The following is a 20,270-nucleotide window of genomic DNA, read 5'->3' on the forward strand; positions in this document are numbered from 1 at the left end:
AACAATTTAGTAAATAAATAAGTGTTAAATTTTTTGAGTTACAATATTACAGTTAATTTGTACTTTATACGAGTATATAATATATAAAGTGTAATAGAAATGATTGTCAGATGCCTATAATTAATTATTGGCGTGTACAATAACTATTTTATTCATGTATTTAATTGTTGTTGATTTTTTTTTTAAATTTAGATATAAGGTATTATATAAGTATATGTAATTATATAATTACCTACAAAAAACTAAATATTGATAAAAGTATAATATATTAAATCTATTGGTTATAATAAATTTTTTTAGCTACTTTTATTACACGTCCTGCAATAGGTATACCTACCTAGATTCATAGTTTTATTTTTTATCACATTGCGTTTAATACAATTTTCACTATTGTGGTTAAAGATAATTCGCTGTATCTAGGTATTTATTATTATTATTTTAAAATCTGTATTAAAAAAAAAAAATTTAGCGGTAAAGTTAATGTTAGAGACGGATTAAGTCTTTGTCATAAAAAAGTAGCTAGGTAAGTGAAATTGGACTGTATAGTAGGTCTACTGTAAAATAATGCATGATATCGGGACAAGAATATAGGTATATACTGTTTTGGAGGACGCCTGCTTTTATAGAATAATATATATAGTATATATTATAGAGTAGGTATTTTTCTTTACATCGTACCAAAAAGTGAAGAGGTTTTTATAGTATATTATTTACATAATAACTAGTTATCCATAAGTATTTGTATGATTAAATGTATAAATACATAATAGTAGTTAAACACAAAAAAATATTTTTGAAGGAGATATAATACGATAGTGTATATATAGATTATAAGTGTATTTTTATATAAAATTATCTTTGAATTGAATTAATGCGTATATTTTATTATAAGAACTATTTCATGGAATTGTATGTAATGTAGGTATGTACGTATAACCTTGTACTAATATATACATTACTATACATCAATAGATATATTATATAATATATATATATATATATACACATCTATGTGTACACTATTATGGGTAATTAATATTAAATATAAAATTATTATAAATTGAACTTAAGATCAAAACAAAAAAACATAGATATATATTAATTGATTTGATAAATACAATTACTAATATTATTATGAATTGCTATATATTCTACAAAGTATAATAGTAATATATAGGTACATGATTTTATGCCGTTGCTATATATAATTGCTTAAATTCTGTTCGTCTAAGTACTTTACGCATATGCAATAAAAAAAACACCAGTATAAATTATTTATTACATATATAAATGAATAAACGTCTGATTAACGTGTACCTACCTATATGGTGTCTGTATAATATAATGTCATAAAAAGAAAACGGGAACATAAATAGGTATACATATTATATACAGTATATACGGCCTACGAGAATTCAAATATTTTTTATTTAGTGCCGTATAAACCTACCTAAACTTGTACATATCTGTATTATATATTAAATTTCTCATCATAATTCAATAATCGTGGAGATAAAATGTACATAGATATTATATTATTATATATGGTTAAAAAATAAGTTCATTACTTTAAATATAGTAAGTCATTAGAAATATTAATGTGAACACTGCGTACCTATATTATAAATATATATTATATTGTGTATAATATAATATTATGCTTTCAATTTCATATTTTATATTTCTACCAGCATTTAGATGTAATAATTATATCAACTTAGTTAAATAAATCATAAACCTATATAAAGTTTTACTCCGGCGTATATATAATATATAGTTAAAATCACGCGTTATACATTTTTACAACCTCCAAATTTTTACGACGCTCAAATCCAGACCATTTCTATAACCATTATCATAATATAGGTATATGTATAAACAATAGTATGGCAGATGCCTATGTATACGCTTATTGTGTAAGAAAAACTGATTATTAAATGATGATAAACTATTATTGCATAAATAATTTTAACTCATATAGGTACTTTTTTGTACCCATCATGAATAATATATTATATATACACATTATGTGCTACATACCTATATAATATGTCAAGATATTATCGTGTTAAAAAGTTTTGTAGATGAATAGGATAATTATAATCGTATACCTAATTATCGCATAATACTTATATAGTTTGTATATATATATATATATTATATATGTGTGTGTCTATAATAGTTAATGCAAAACCATTGCCAAAATGTTTATTTACGTCTGAATAAAAATGTTTTTAAGGATAGTTTTGGTTTTATATACCTACCTATATAATGAACTGATAAAATAACATATAGGTAGGTATATTATACTATAGCCTGATAATTTTATGTGTGATTTTCTGTCGTATTATATGCCTATATATGACTATGTGAATATTGAAATTTATATAATTTAACGTATAATATGTTTGGTGCGTATATAGATTATTATTAGGTATATAGGGTGTTACCGCCGCTGCAGGCTAATCTCTCTAAACCTAAGATTCATGTTAACTATTTTTTTTGTCACTTATCAATTAATACACCTATCTAACCTTCTTATTATGTACAAAAAAAATGTATAGGTTGTAGATTTATTTAAACAAAAAAAAAAAAGAATATTATAAAATATTATAATATATAAGAACGCGGGCAAGGAGTAAATTTTTTATTTTTCGGGAAAAAAATTATTAGCTCTTCGTCGGCAACGCGAACCAGCCGTGGAAATAATAGTAACAATTGCCGCGACGCGCGCGCGACCACGCGAGCAGCGACGTCATTGGCGGGCGGCCATCTTGGACCGCGGGCGCCCGGTTCGGGTGGCAGCCAAGCCGGTCGCGGACTCGCCCGTTTTCGACGGTAATAATAATATCTTCATTAGAACGACCCCGGCCACCGGCAGTCCGACGACTACGGCGACCGCACAACCCCATGAATATAAAAAATCGCGGGCGCACGTAACGTTTTCGAAATCGTTATTGTATTATTATTATTGTTTTTTTTTTTTGAACCTCGAGATTTCCGGGTGGTGCCTCGCGGTTTCGTCGAAATTACGTATCACAATACGCATTGCAGACTCGCCGACGTCGCGGGATATCATTCGACTCCGATCCACCGCGTCATAAATATATTCGCGATATTCGCATATTATATATTATACGCGCGCCGTCGATACAGTCACTGCAGTCGACGTGAAGCATATATAATATAAAATAAACTCATAACGTCCGAAAATTAATTACTCGTCTGTTTCACTCCCTCTCCGAGCTGAGCACACGCGGAAAAACGGACGCACAAGCGCACACGGTCGCGGATATTATATTGTGCGCGCACACCCACACAGACGATAATATTATTGCGAACGTCGCGGGTCACGCGCGCAAACGGTCGCCGTGTTCCGTCACTCGTCGGCACGCGTTACACGCACGTGATCGCCGAGCGTTCTCCGACTTGGCGGCGACTATGCGCGGAACACGCCCGGCATAGGTATTCGGCAGTCGTACTGGCAAAGGCGTATAACTGTTATACCTTATACCTGAGCCCATAATATTAGGTATATACAATCCGTCGTTGTCACAACGCGCGACACAAGTCCGCCACTGCGCAGTTATATTGCTGTTCGTCCACAACACGCCGCTCATCGTCATCATCATATAATGTCGTCGTCACGTAGTAAGTCTTTATTTTTCATATAATATATTATTATAATTTATTATTCATCGTCATGATATTATATCAATATAGGTACTTCGGTATCTTTATGCTCATGCTTTTGTACTTTGTCATTATATAGATTCATTGCAGATTATACCCACATTGGGTACTGCAGCGTGTTCTTAGGTATATAATTATTAGTATTATACATAATATGTGTATTACATATATGAAAAATGTATCTATGTATAGATAATTAGATAAATAATTACCCATGTATAGATAATATTATACGAGTTTTTCCATCTTTTTCTCGACCGAAAACAGAAATCTCATTTTCGTTGAGTATTTTTCCAAACTTTAAATAATATCCTACCTTGAATTAGTAGAATTTCGTTTTGAGAAAAAAAATTATAATCAACTTAAAATCAATTATTAAACTGCTACAGGTTATTCAAATACAGATTAAAATGCAATATATATATGTACATTTTACATATTTTTAACTTTTTAAGAGTGTAAGCAAAAATTAACTATTAATTTTAATATCTTGACATTTTACACAGGCCTGTAATATTTCATTTAGCAAATTCTGAACCCGTATAAAAATTAAGAGCGAGTTTTTATACATACTAAAAGGTTCCTTTAACGATGAAATAATAATAATAAATAATAAAAGTAATGCGCATGCCGTAATTTATAATTAATATAATAAGGAGACCTAAAAAATATCTAAAATAATGTATTAAATGAAATATACCTATAACCTTTAGAGGAAAAATTGCCATATAGCTGGTATATATATAGCTATAGTGATAACGGACGAATGTGATTTTGGTGGAAAACGGTTACCTATTACTTACGTCTTAACAGATTGTATCTATATACATAGATGATTAATAGATCAAATGACCTAATACAAGAAAAATCTCAAATCCATTTGATGAGCTCCTATTAGTAAGTTATTTTGCCATACTCTCACGTAGGCCAATTCATTCGCCACTTGTGTTCTTCATTTTATTTTCGTTTTTATTAGTACCCAGGCACCTTAGTACTTATACTACTATATTGTATTTTACTGAGTATCGTACTGATTATGGTGTGAATTTATGACTCTCTTTACTTTTAATTATTATTTACACCTGTCTATACATTACATATTGAAATATTTCCTAATAAATTATATATGTAAGTAGTAAAAAGGTACATTTAATAATATGTATTATTATCGATATATATATATATATATTATATTGTTTTTTTTATTTATCTATTTTTAATTATATTTTTTTTGGGTTTTCTATTATTACTTGTTCTCGGATATTGTAACTGTTGCTAAATTAGAGTTTTATTTGGACAGATTTGGAGAGATATATATTTAAAAAATTGATTTTATTTTTTTTTTTTTATTCAATTCTGTCTTAAACGAGTTACATTTTTTACAAAATTAAAATATCTACTTATTACATTTTTGTTTTATCATCACAGTATAGTAAAATATAAATTCATAATTGTATTATAATAAATAAATTTAACTAGGAATATAGACCTAACGTATATTTAGATTATATTATAATCTATAACTTATTGACCCTGAGTATTGGTAGATATTTAACATATTATTACCTACATAAAGTATAATATCTCTAGAGAACTATTGTATAGAAAACAATTCTTTTATTAAAATGTTAATAATCGCTATATATTTTCTAAATGTTGTTATTTAAAATTGTAATCTAATATTTTTAAGCAGAATATTATACAAATTGAATTAAATATGTAGTAGTCAGTATACCTAACTTATAATAATATTTAGTTAGTTAGTACCTACCTAACTTTAGAAGCACCTATATATATTATATAGGTACCATTAAATAAAGTTTTGATTAGCTATATAGAGTTTAAAGAAGTGAGGATTGATATTTTGTGTCTTAAAGAGGTCACCATACCTGCCTATGTGTTGTCTACGTCTTATGACATACCAAATTTTCGTTCAGCAGAATCAATTTTATGCTGTTAGCTTAATAATAGAGTAAGTTTAGTGCTTATTTATTTTCAAACTTAAAGGTAAGAATATTATCTAGGTTAACTTATAGGCGTTTATTAATATTTTAATTTTTAAATGAGTTACAAGCATTTAAAAGTTTATATATTTTACTAAACTATATAACTTACTTAAAAATTAAAATACCAATAAAAGGCTATGAGACGGCTTAGATAATATTCTTGCCTTTAAGTTTGATAATAAGTATGCACTAAACGTACTCTATATTAAAGCTAACAGCATAAAATTGATTCTGATACATGAAAATTTGCTATGTTGTACCTATGTAGGCTATATGCAATACGGAGACAACACATTCAAGTTTAGCGTTCTCTTAATTATACCGTGTAGCTCATCAAAAATGATGTACCCTTATTATGATATATGCATATTGCATATATATATATATATATTATACCTACACGGCTATTTATAATGAAAAATTCGAACCCTTTAAGTTTTTATACTAAAATATCTTCTCTGCAAAATACTGCAGTGGTGTAATATTTTTTTCTAGTTAATCTATCGCTGTTCATAAATAAAAATTACTTGAACCTCAAAAACTGTAAAGATTGTTAATTTTTTATGAAATAATATCTATTTATATTTGTGTCTAACGTAAACATCATAATCTCATTACATGTTGAAATAATTTTGAATTCGTGTTTGAATTAATTTGAAATGTTTACAATTACCTCGATGATTAGTATCTAGTCATACATGTAAATGATATGAATATTATAAGTGAATTTTTATTATAATAAGTAATAACTATATTATATGCCTTGTATATGTTTATTGTCAATACATATTGTTTATACAATAATATATAATTATAGTTAAATACAATTATATATTATATATAAACAGCAGTATAGGTTATATATACCAGGATAATATATTCTACCCAAAATATAATAACCATAATCTATTAAAAAAATATGTGTTTTCAATCATTAAGATTAAAACTTTTTATGTAAGTACATATTTTACCCGTCCACAAGAACCAAAAAATCTTCTATGGGTACTTACCTATAAAGACTCTCCGTCACACGAACCGCGCACTTACGACAACAGCGAACTGACTAGTGTCGACGTCTTATACCTAATATTATTGTGATCGCGCGAATTGGGCATGTATATATAATATATAATATTATATGTATATGTATGCATATGGTTACGTTCTTTTACGAGAGTCAATAGAATAAACGTTGTAGATACCTTTTTTTTCATTTAAATTTACCATCACTACAATACATTGTCCGTTTTCAAGGTCTGATGCAAGGACAAGTATTTTTGTCACGGCGCGATCACCCCCATCATTGCGGGGGTCCTTTGGTTAAATATATACATAAGCACACGTGTATTTAACAATTTATATTATATTATACACTGCAGACGAGTACTTTATAGGTACACGGAAGCAATAGCTATAGCAGGGCTTCCTTAAACACTCGGCGTTGGAGGTCATATCATATTGTTATACTTGTATATATATATATATATATAATGATGTGTGTGTGTGTGTGTGTGTGTGTGTACGCGTCACACACCCCTTAAGGATCGTCCTTTATGGAGGCCATTTGTATAACACTGGCGGCCATAAAAACCATCATGCTCTCGCATACCGTCGCGCGTCGCTATATGCTGCGCGTGTGGCAGGGGCGACTCGGGATAATCGCTCCTTCGCCACACACGAGTCTGCAATCTAAATCCTTCCGACGGTGGCGGCGATAATGAGAAAAAAATTAACGTTAGACGATAAACACGCGTTATTTACATAACGAAAGACGTTTATATTATATACAAATATATTAGAGTCCGTGGATTTTTTATGTAAATATATAATTTTATTGAATGCAAATTTCTTATATTACTTGAAATAATAGTCGCTGTGGCTATGTAATAATATACAGATTACAGAAATTTATAAAAAATATACAAACAAAATATTATAAAAAATTAATTATAATATCTGTATGCTATTCAGTCAGAATCATCATTGACATTTAGGTATATATGTAGCGTAATAAGTTATAGCAATACGTACGGAATAAAATAAAATATATTACTGCTCGTTTTATTTTTTACTATTTTATACAATTTAGACTGTACCTACATTTTATAAAATATTCAAATACACGTATTAATTAGACTATACATTTAAGTTTTGAATTATTATACAATTATTATCGTTTTATACATTTTATTAATATATATTATTATATATTATATATAGTATATAATATATAGGACTGTATTTTTTAAAACACATTTACAAGGGAGGCTTAAACAGTAACCGGCGGAATCGATATGTAAATATTATAAACAGTAGCCAGCGGAATCATTGTGTAGATATTATACCTACAATGAACAGTAGCCGGCGGAATTAATATCCGGCGGAATCAATATGTAAACATTATAAACAGTAGCCTGCGGCGGAATCAATATGTATAGATATTATACCTATAAACAGTAGACGGCGGAACCGATACACGCTCATTTTCACTTCTAATTTATTATTTTCCGATCATATAATCATGTGGATTATGCATGTAAAATAAAGCTTCAAAAACATTTGGATTTCTAATGCGTATAATATATATATTTTACATAAATATTAGCGCTTTGAATACGCTATATTTATCCCTGCCTAAACATATAAGTATATAAACTATATTATAATTACATAATAATGCGTGTATACATATTTATTTCATTCGATATAAATCTTATTAAATAAATTAAATTCACTCGAGCGATAGCAGTATACGTTCATATTAAGCAATACGCCATTAAAACTGTATATTTACATACACACATACTTATTAGTGGTTTACCTTCAGGGAATAAATATAAGGGTGGATCTAGAAATATGAAATGGGGAGGGAGCTAATTTGTATTACAAAATAACAAAATATATCATTTTTGTAAAAAAAATACATACGCTTATGTATATTAATTATAGTATATAAATATATATTATATAACACGTCTAAAGGTATATTAGTAGAGGCTAAAACCCCCCATGAAACCGCACATGGGAGTAGATAATAATATATGTTAGCACCTAAATTATTATAAACATTTAAAGAAATATCACGAGACATGAATTAGCATTATAGCGTACTAAAAATCTTAAGGAAAATATTTAAAAACAATGAACAATTTATAAGTACCTATTTTATCAACAATAAATTAATAAAAATAAATTTTAACATTGGCATAATCTAATAACAGTGCTGTAAAAAATGCGTATCTCTTTTAATTAATATATTATGTACCTAATTATGCTACTGAATTTTATTATGTAAATTTTATTTGTCTACAATATTGAGAAATATTTATTATATTTTTAAAGACTAACAGAAATATTTATATAACTACACACCATAATAATAGTATATTATATATATAATATAGCATTTAAAACCATACATATTATCATTAAATTTATTAACGCTTCGAAAATTAAAAATATGAAATATATAATATACTAGATTTTAAAAATCTGTTGCACAAAATATATTATATTTGACATAAAATTAAAATGGGTAAATAAAAGCGGTCATTATTGTTGTAACGTCTATTGTTTACGTTTGATGATATTTATAAAAAATAAATAAAAATCTTTGTTGAATGACTGATATATATTTTATAGTTTAGCTTGCTAATAAAATTTCAAAAACAATACCATACGTATTTTTATTTGTTTGTGTGTATAAAAATGTAAAAAACTTTTAAAATAATTTGCTGCTTTAGAAATGTTCTTTTCGAAAGGATGATAATATAGTATTGTATATAATATTACTACGCAAAACGCTTGCTAATAATCGAGCATCATCGTATCAGCTAGCTCCCCAAACCGATAAATATATTATATCACACGTGTTAGTACTTTATTCTATACAAATTTTAAAACGAATAAACATTTTTAATGTGTTTCTAAGTGTTTAATAAAAAAAAATAATAATAATAATAATAAAACACAGTTATTTACTATATAATTGTTTGTATATATAATATTAATAATAATACTATTATATCGTTTAAAATTCATTGAATGAACCCGTTAACGAACCGTTTAAGAGATTTTTCTTTTACTATTTATTAGTATTTGTATAGTATTAATTATTAGTAATAAATAGACTAATGGGCAATAACTGTACATCGTTTAATATTTATTATACCATTTCAAATACGCAATAAAACACGTAATGTTTTTTAGTGTTCTTGTTTTGTAATATCTATATCTATATACATACATATAGCTGGTGGTTAAAGTTAATTATTATGACAGTCCATTCATATTATATAAATTCGATTTTCGCATGGTCTTATGGATAAAAATGTGAAATATAGTACCCAACAGTATGAAAAATGATTAGCTTGTGTTTGACCGCTATATAAATAAAAATATATAATTTGATACCATCTATAAATATGCATCTTTATGCAGTTAATTAAGTATAAATACGTGTATATAATTTACATACGAATATTATATTGAATCAAGACAATATCTACAGAAATTAAAAAATGAAATAAATGTGTACATTTTTAAAATATTCGTTGATCATTTTTTCCATAAAAACGGATAAAATGTATATGTTATATAGGTTTCCGATTAGGTATATCATATTATTATACGATATATATCATTCTGACGGCGCATCGTATAAATTAGGTGACGCTATATACCTATTCGTAGATATTATAGAGGATTGCTGCGGTTGATCATATAATTTTATTACATTAAACAGATTCCTTTATTATAATAGTTCATTTATAGTTGCAATGATTGAGCGTACCTATAGGTGTAATATAATTCTTCATGCTCCTTTGTTAATTACTTACCTGTGTTATTATTGTTTAATAATTTGAATTTATGTATTTTTGCATTATACATCGCTTTGAACTTTTAAGTCTTATATTCAAATATATATACATATATATTACGTTTGCCATGACAACTTCATCGTAGCTGTAGTCGTTATGGATACATTTGTTTAAGGAATAACCGCGTTTTTTATTATTCTCTACATAGCGACCCTAAGGAATTACGTGTGGTGATTAAAGATCAGTTTTATATTCCATTCTTCTCGTCGGTAACGATTATCCGTCAAAGGCAATGGGCTTGATTTTATATTTTGTATTATATCTTAAACTTTGCACCATCACAATAGCTATACAAATGTAGGTATATTATACTAACTTACAATTAGCTGCACCTATGCGATCTGTATACAATAAATTACCTTCGTGAAAATGAGGAATGACATGGACCCATGATATAGCATAATATTATAATATCTTAATGTATTCACGCACGCATATATATAGATATTTATAATAAATCACATTCTGCAAACTATGTTAGATATGCATATATAAGTGATTCAACCTCATAATTATTAAATATTAATTCGTGGATTTCACTATTCGACCACCGCACCTCTACTAATCTGTATTTATAAATATGTAGTGTATTATTCTGAGAATGATGCTGCTGTGCATTGTAGTAAGAAGAATAGGTATATTGAATCAACTTATAAAAATAATAAGATTATAATTCATTATAGTGTTTTCAATTCAAAATAATACGTGCACCGCGGGCGTATACTATATATTTTGTAGGTAGATAAAGTATACAGCTTATACATACAAATATTATACACATAATGTAGTCGTGATGTATGTAGAACCAACTCTTTGATAATCGATTTAAAAAGATATTATATTTTTTATTTTAGTTTTGTTCTATGTAGACTTCAATAGAATATTAAATTTAATATATATATATATGTGTATATGTAATAAATATTGCAATGTTACTTAAAAAATAGAATAATACATTTTATAGTTATATACCTACCTAGGTACAACTTTCTGTCTAATTGTTACACATAATAATCAAATTTCAAATTCTTATACTATGTGTAATATTTTAATGTTTATAAAATAATTTTAAACGTTGGTATTTTATTCATTTATAGAACTCGAATCGATTTGACTATAATATCATAATATACCCATCTACTATTTGTCAATTCAAATGCAATTTAAATTTTAAAAAAGTATTATTTTGTATTATAAAATTAATTACACAAACTGAATTACTTGTACCTATGCTTTAAGCCTAAAGAAATTGTAACTTTATTTCATATTATATAGTACGTTATTAAGATTAAAAAAAAATCTCTAATATTTATGCGGTTAATAATAGTGATTATTTTTAATTAGTATAGTTCCTACATATTTGATATTATTATAATTTCCGTTCCAGCGCAATACGCATTATGTGTATAATAATATTATAGTGAGTATACATGCTAGACTATATAAGGTAAAATTGTTTTAAAAATCGTATAATAGATGTATATGATTCGTAATATAATATTATAATATATTATAATTTGAATTAGTTTGTGTAATGTATTTATTATACGAATTTCGGTCGTTCGCCACAACGCGTGGTAGGCGGTCCAAATGTAAGCTGCACATGGGAATGTGCTGTGTATACCTATAACATTATATATTATATTGGATTTATCTCAAAACGAAAAAAAAAATGTTTAAAAAAATCTCTCGAGGGCGTGTTTATATATATTAACTCGATTGTATATACCTATACACACGCGTAATAATATATGTGCCATGTACGCATATAAAATATTGTATTTCAGTGGAGGGATATAATATATTATATTATATATAGAGAGAGAGAGAGGAAAAGAAACACCGCTTGTACCTAATGGGAAAACGAAACGAATACGATATATTTATATCTATGGCTGGTATATCTTGGTTCTGATATACGAAACCGGTCACGTCTATTGAAAGACCGCAAAGTGGAAACGAGCAGAACGAATGAAGAAAAAAACGTATATAAAATAAAAACCAAAAAAATAAAACATGGCGGCGCACACACGGAATCTTAACAACCTGTCAACTTGTCAACCGGTCGAAACAAAGAACATTAGTTTTCCCTTCGTGCGTTATTTTTTCGTCTTTTTTTTAACGACCGCACATGCACCGCACCGCACGCCGGCGTGCGTTTTTTATGTATTATTATCGAACGGGTAACCGTAAATTATAACACACACGCGAATACTTTTCGTGGGCACGCTGACGGGCACGAGTCGAGAGTCTCATTTGCATAATATACGTACCATATACATATACCTCCTAAACCTGAATATATAATACATATATATCGGTCGAATTCGTTCGCTCGTTGTTTACGACGATAGATACGATAATAATAATATAAGTTATTTAATAATAACGTGGAGGCACTTACGCGAAGAGTTGGAAAATCGCTTTTAGTCCTGACGATGCGTTCCTCGGCCGCAGACGGCATATCGTTGTAATATTTATGTATTATTATTGTATTCATCGTATTAGATCCTTATTATAGGTCAAACACACGCTCGCTCCCGCGCCTACGGGGTCAAGTACTGTATAATATATTATATAATGTCACGCGTGTACGTGAAAAATATCTAACGTCGTAAAACGCATATATAGCTATATACTTACTCGTATACCGGTGACAAATATAATTTTACGTCACACGAGATATCCGAGATGTGGTCATAAATCTTCGCGAGGAATTTTTAATCGGAAAAATCGATTTCACGCATTATGTAATAATACTGCTTGTAAGTATTAAATATTACTATGCGATACGATACTGATATACGTATCTGTATTCTGTAGTTGCGGTATCGTCTAGCTATTCGCGTTTTAATGTACAAATGATTGGTTCTTTTATTTTGTTTCGTTTTAACTTTTGACTTTTGCAAAGCACATTGCATTTTCCTCCTCCTCTCTGTGAAGACAGAGAACATTAGAAAATATTTTGGCCACATTTTAATTTTCAAAAATATTGCTCAGTGTTTTTTTACATAAAACAGAGGCACTAATACTCACACTCACACACACACATACACACATGGTACACATAGCTTTGTATACATTTGAAATTACGTTGTTTACAATATAATATACTGTACCCGTTTACATATTATGTTGATTGTTTAAAATGCATTTTCAAAAATATAAACAATATTATAGTATTATGCCATTATGATATAATATACTAATATACAAACAGTCAACAAACCATCGATATTAATTGCTGTATAATAGGTATATGCTTATTATAAATTGTTTATAATTTATAAAATGTATGTTCTACATATAGTACATAATATATTTATTGTATATATATATATTGTTTTATTGCAGCATTATTTAAGATGCGTAAGTATATGAGTTGTGTTTCATGAGTTCTAACTTTTATTTAACGACTTCGATTCTTTTATTACTTTATTGACGCATAAATCACGTTTTACTATTCCAAATTTTGTAAACCTTACTATATGGTATAAATGTAGTATATATACTCATATCATTTATAATTATATAAGTTGTACAAATGGATTTTTGTTTTGTTCACACGCGTTTCTATTAATACATAGAAAATATATTAATAAAATGACTAATTCAAAAAAGTGACTAGCATTTACTTATATAATTCCAATTGTTGATATGTAAAATTTTAGATTTGCCATCCACTTATAAGAAATGTACGAGTATAATATATTGGTACCTACGTAAAACCGCAGTTAAATAATATTATTATACGAAATTTTATTGGATTTGAATACTACATATGTTAAATGTATTTTGTTTTATATTCAATTCAACTCTGGCAACTTAGTTTAGGTACAATTATTGTAATATAAAAGTTTCTTACGCATCAGTTGATCACCCTCTTATATTATGTATATATAATAACCATCATATTATATATTATGATAGTTTTTGATTTTGAGAAGTGTTGTTTAAATTCTTGGGAACTTGATTCGATACATCAATCCATATTATATGGACAATAATGAATGTTCTTCACGTATAAATTATGAACGTAATATTATAGATATATATTTAAAAAAATTTAAATAATGATTATTACTACCTAACATTAAATTAGTACAATTGTATTTTTTCTTGATACATAAATCCATAATAATTTCAATTTGATTAAGACAATCATAATAATTAAAATGAGCTATATAAATACAATAGTACATAATATATTATGTATTAATAAAATCGTTTATCATTAATCTCTTAATTGAAATAACACATAAGTAATCAGCTATATATAAAAAAACATTATACAATTTAATTAAACTATTATATTTTTACTATGGCTATTAAATTGTATAGGACCTAAATGTAATAATTATATAAAAAGTGTTCAACAAAAAATCCAAAATGTTTATTTAGATAGATTGGTAGGTGTATAAATAAATTTAAGAACTACGTAATCGCATATTATATTATTTTAAATTTTATACTTGATTATATTTTACAATAACAATGATTTATAATATTTCACCATATAATTATTATTGTTTTCTTCGTATAGATTTAAATAAATTACTATAGGCATCAGAAATTCGTACAAACCTTAAATAATTTTAATATATCTTAATCTATATATTATTATAGGTGCTCAACAAACAACATTATAGTAAGTTATGTGACTTATTGTATTGCATAGATATGTATTTTGTATGATATACAGTCGAGTCTTAAGGGAGCTAATAATTAATTCAACTTATGTATTTTTGAGTTATCGACGTTTTCAAGTTATCGAGACTCGATTGTATTATGATTGCTACAACATTCATTAAAATTACTAAATTATTGCACTACTAATCGTCATCATTTATTATGGTTTTAGAGATATTTAACGTAGGTTAGGTTAAGTATGTAGGTATATTGAAAATGTTATTAAACGTTTTCGTGTTATAAATTTCTTCTTTTTTTGGAGGCTTAAAATTATTTTTGAAGTTATAAAAGATTTTTTTTAATACATTTTCACGGGAAATTATTGATTCCGCCAAAACTACCTGTTTAGGAAAAAAGTTTGTCTCGATTCCGCCGGCTACTAATTAAAATATCTACACATCGATTCCGCCAGCTAACAATTCCGCCGGCTACTGTTTATAATATTTACACATCGATTCCGCTAGACATTATTTATCCCCCCTCCCTTGTATATGTATCTTAAAACATATAGTATATAATAAAAATAAAATAATAATAATTGTATAATTCAAAACTAAAATGTATAGGTATATTCTAATTAATACGCGTATGTGAATATATTATAAAATATTAAAATGTATATTGTATAATTTGATGAATATAAAATATATAACTATATTTTTGGTAATATTTGAACACATGTTTTAAATAAGTGAAATTTCATTATCGTTTTAATCATTTAATACATTTTTAATCCTTTTTTTTTTAAATACACTTTTTTACTGAGATTGTATTGATATTTATTCCATTTATATTATGTATGTAAGTATCAGTTTGTATTTTTGTATTTAAAGCATAGGTAAATATGAAAATGTTGGAATGAGCTTTTTTGAATAATTGTAAATTTAATTTTGAGTGGAAAGACTCACAGTTATTAGTAGTACGTCCCGGTGTTATTTCCCTTGATGCCCAAATGCGTGGATTGAATTTTACTCCTTCGTCAATATAATTATCAACAGTATGTAAAAGTACCATCCACAAATATTTTGTCTGAAAATAATAATTTTAGGTTAGATTTTGTTGAAAAACAAATAATTTTGTTATCTGAATCAACAACAAGAATACAGTTTTCATCTTGAACTATTTTAATTTTACGGTATGAACATATTGATAAATATTATTAATATCTGTACAGTGTACTTGTAGAAGTTGGCGTCTCTTCTGGATGCCTCTATTATTAACTTTTGAAGGCCTTTCTAATTCGTTTTCCAACTTCGATTTAAGTCCATTTGAAAATTATTTTTTTTTTAATATTGTTACTAGTTTCTTCGCAATGGTTGACATTATGAATACTTTCATCTTTCAATATTTGATTTGTTAATTGATTGACATTAATTTTTGTAGTATACTTTTTATTTATACACTGTCATTTAAAAGCATCTAAATATTTGACATAGTATTTTTTATAATATTTATAATCTTCTATATACATAATATAAGAGATTACCCCTTTTTACTTATTAATGCCCAGACTGGGTCTAGAGAAATTTTGAAATTTTGTACAGAGGTTTCTTAAGCAATGTAGGGGAGCACTAAGAAAGACCTTTTCAAAATTCGACTTTTAAGGGAGTAAAAGGTTTTTTTTTAAAGTTTGTATAGATTTAATATAGCTATATATATAGTAGCTATAGTAGCTATAGTAACTATATAGTAACTATATAGTAACAATATAATGCCAAGTGTTTATAATGTATTTGGAATTAAGACCTAAACACATATAAAGTCTAAAAACCATATTAATCACAGATATTTATTCATTTTTATTTTATAATTCGTATAAATTGACCGAGTAATACCTAAGTATTTTATAATTATAATAGGTACACACTTTCGAATTTCAACATAGATACTTCATATTTTTAATATTACAGTAAACACTTACACATGGCTTATGAAAATGCCAAAAAAGAAATTAATACACGGGCAACGCTGTATTGGGACAGCTATAGTTTCAATATAAAATTAAATCTTTTTTCTTTCACTAGAAACTACAGTAAAGTTCATTATAATTTAAAATTATAAATAATACTCTTCAATAAATAAAATAATACGAGGGTGCGACACTATACACGTGATGGAGCAATTTTGTTGACTAGATCGATACTGATTATTAGTAACTAGGCGAGAAGTAACATGGAAAGATTGGAAAGTCCACATTTAAAAAATATAAAATACATAAATATAGGTCTTTTAGATATTAAGACATATCATATCTTAAAGATAAGATGATTTCAGTCAGAATTATCATTGACATTTATATGTATCGTAATGAGTTATAGCAATACGTACGGAATAAAATAAAATATATTACGGCTCGTTTTATTTTTTACTATTTTATACAATTTAGACTGTACCTAAATTTTATAAAATATTCAAATACACGTATTAATTAGACTATACATTTTAGTTTTGAATTATTATACAATTATTATCGTTTTATACATTTTATTAATATATATTATTATATATTATATAGTATAATATATAGGACTGTATTTTTTATAACACATTTACAAGGGAGGCTTAAACAGTAACCGGCGGAATCGATATGTAAATATTATAAACAGTAGCCAGCGGAATCATTATGTAGATATTATACCTATAATAAACAGTAGCCGGCGGAATTAATATCCGGCGGAAGCAATATGTAAACATTATAAACAGTAGCCCGCGGCGGAATCAATATGTATAGATATTATAGGTACCTATAAACAGTAGCCGGCGGAATCGATACACGCTCATTTTCACTTCTAATTTATTATTTTCCGATCATATAATCATGTGGATTATGCATGTAAAATAAAGCTTCAAAAACACTTGGATTTCTAATGCGTATAATATGTATATTTTACATAAATATTAGCGCTTTGAATACGCTATATTTATCCCTGCCTAAACATATAAGTATATAAACTATATTATTATTACCTAATAATGCGTCTATACAATTTACAAATTCACACGAGCGATAGCAGTACGTTCACATTAAGCAATATGCCATTAAAATTATATATTTACATACATTATACATACATACTTACATATGGAATGCAGAAAAAATTCTTTAAATAATATTAGTGGCTTTAAGTAATTTTAAGTTTTAAACAGTAATAAATCTGCGCGTTTACAGTCTATTAAAATTGGTAATTTTTTTAGTATTAATTATAATAGTGGTCAGAACATTTTTCAAATCTAATTAAAATCAGCGCATTGAAACAAAATATTTTTAATTTATTAAATAAATAAATTATCGTATTTACACAACGCTTACAATTAATTTCCTGTTTGTCTTAGAGCTGCTTCCCTATACCTACTACAAATTTTTTGCGCAGTACACAATAATTACACTGCTAAACGTGTATCATATTTACATTATAATGTATTCTAATGTGTATGTATACAACCACTGCGACCGTCTTTAACATACTTATATACACACAGTCACGGTAAAAATTAAGGTATGATATTATAATAATTATGTTATACATCATACACGTAAATAAGACTTCCGCCGCACGCGTATCCGAAATGCCCAAGCCACGACACACGCATATTACTTCCTTGGTATTTTATATGTATTTCATACCGGCTACTATATTATTCTGTTTAGATTCAACCAAGTATGAATATGCAGTGCGATAGGTGCAACGATTTACTCGCGTATGATATTATTATATGTATAGGTACAATAATAACAATAAATTATAATTAGGTACCTATCTCTTTATAGTAATATATCATGTAACCTGCTAAATTTTTTTCCTACCATTTATAATATGTATTATATATGTAATTTTATCGATAAATGATGAATTTTTATTATTAATTAATAATATTTCTTCTCACAAAAAATATCAGTTATTTTTAACTTTTAAAATATGACGATCACGAGTGTTTGTGTAGATACGTGTATGTTAAACAACAATAATTATAATATCTTCGTAAAGAATCGCGAATTTCATCATTCCTGTCATCTCATGTATTCTATACTGAATGTAGTATACACACATTTTTAAACTAAAATATTGATGCATGTACCGAACATTTTAGGTATACCTATTACCTACTTGCATAATGCATAGTTTGTTCATCTTTATCATTTTTTTCTAATCAATAATTTTGGTTAAAATTAAAATATACTAGAAAGAGCCCACAACTCTACGATATTATTGTACAAAATATAAGATCATTACGAAAAAATTAAAAAAACTGTTTCGTATTCTTTTGAGACAGCTAATTCATGTAGAATATATTCTTAAAGTGTAATTGTTATAAAATATAGTATTATAATTATAAATAGTTTTAGAAAGCTCGGGAATCAGTTGAGCTTCGCATTTTGCACACGAGAACAAAATATGCGATGAACCACTGTTTATTTCATTTTGGCTATATGTACTGTATATTTACATTTTACATAAAACATTTTCTATAATATATGCATTCCGTACATGATGGTACATTAGGATCATTGGTCTTTAATTATTGTTAAGTAACATCACATAATTACATTAATTAGTATTAATTTTACCCTCAAATCTTTCTGTAATACCTACTATAACCAAAATATAAATAGTAGTGCTATAATATAAGCCCATAATAATAATTTTGTGTATCATTTATATTATCGCTTTTATAAATGTATGGCAACTTTTTTCATTCTCAAGTCTTAACGTTCTTTGTTTTTTTTTTTTTTTGTATACCTTATATATTGATTTCTAGTTTAGCGCGCATACGGTTATAATAATAATTATAATCATTTTGTATGATTCATGACTCATGTATAAATTATAAATGTATAATAATAATTGTGTACACACGTATAATTGATAGCAGATTTAGGATATTTTTCGATAATGATTTGCTAGTCTTAAGTTTAGAAATGGTTATGTTGCTATACCTAAAATATAATATGTACTTACGATTATTTTGATATTTGAGATCACTAACTACGTTCGGGAAATAC

The 20,270-nt window shown here is 27.0% G+C and overlaps 1 protein-coding gene across 2 annotated transcripts in view; it reads left to right on the plus strand.

The window, feature by feature from the left end:
- Window positions 1-20,270, plus strand: part of LOC126554094 (homeobox protein Hox-A10-like) — a 109,088-nt gene that overhangs the window by 30,387 nt on the left and 58,431 nt on the right. The window contains exon 1 of one of the 2 annotated variants that reach the window (XM_050209204.1): window positions 2,850-3,651. The exons of the other annotated variant lie outside the window; for it this stretch is intronic. The gene's annotated coding sequence lies outside the window, so the exon portion shown is untranslated. Of the gene's footprint in view, window positions 1-2,849; window positions 3,652-20,270 lie in introns of those variants that run through there. 2 annotated transcript variants of the gene reach the window in all.

Source organism: Aphis gossypii, chromosome 1 (genome assembly GCF_020184175.1).
Source record: "Aphis gossypii isolate Hap1 chromosome 1, ASM2018417v2, whole genome shotgun sequence".
In the NCBI taxonomy this organism is placed as follows: Eukaryota; Metazoa; Arthropoda; class Insecta; order Hemiptera; family Aphididae; genus Aphis; species Aphis gossypii.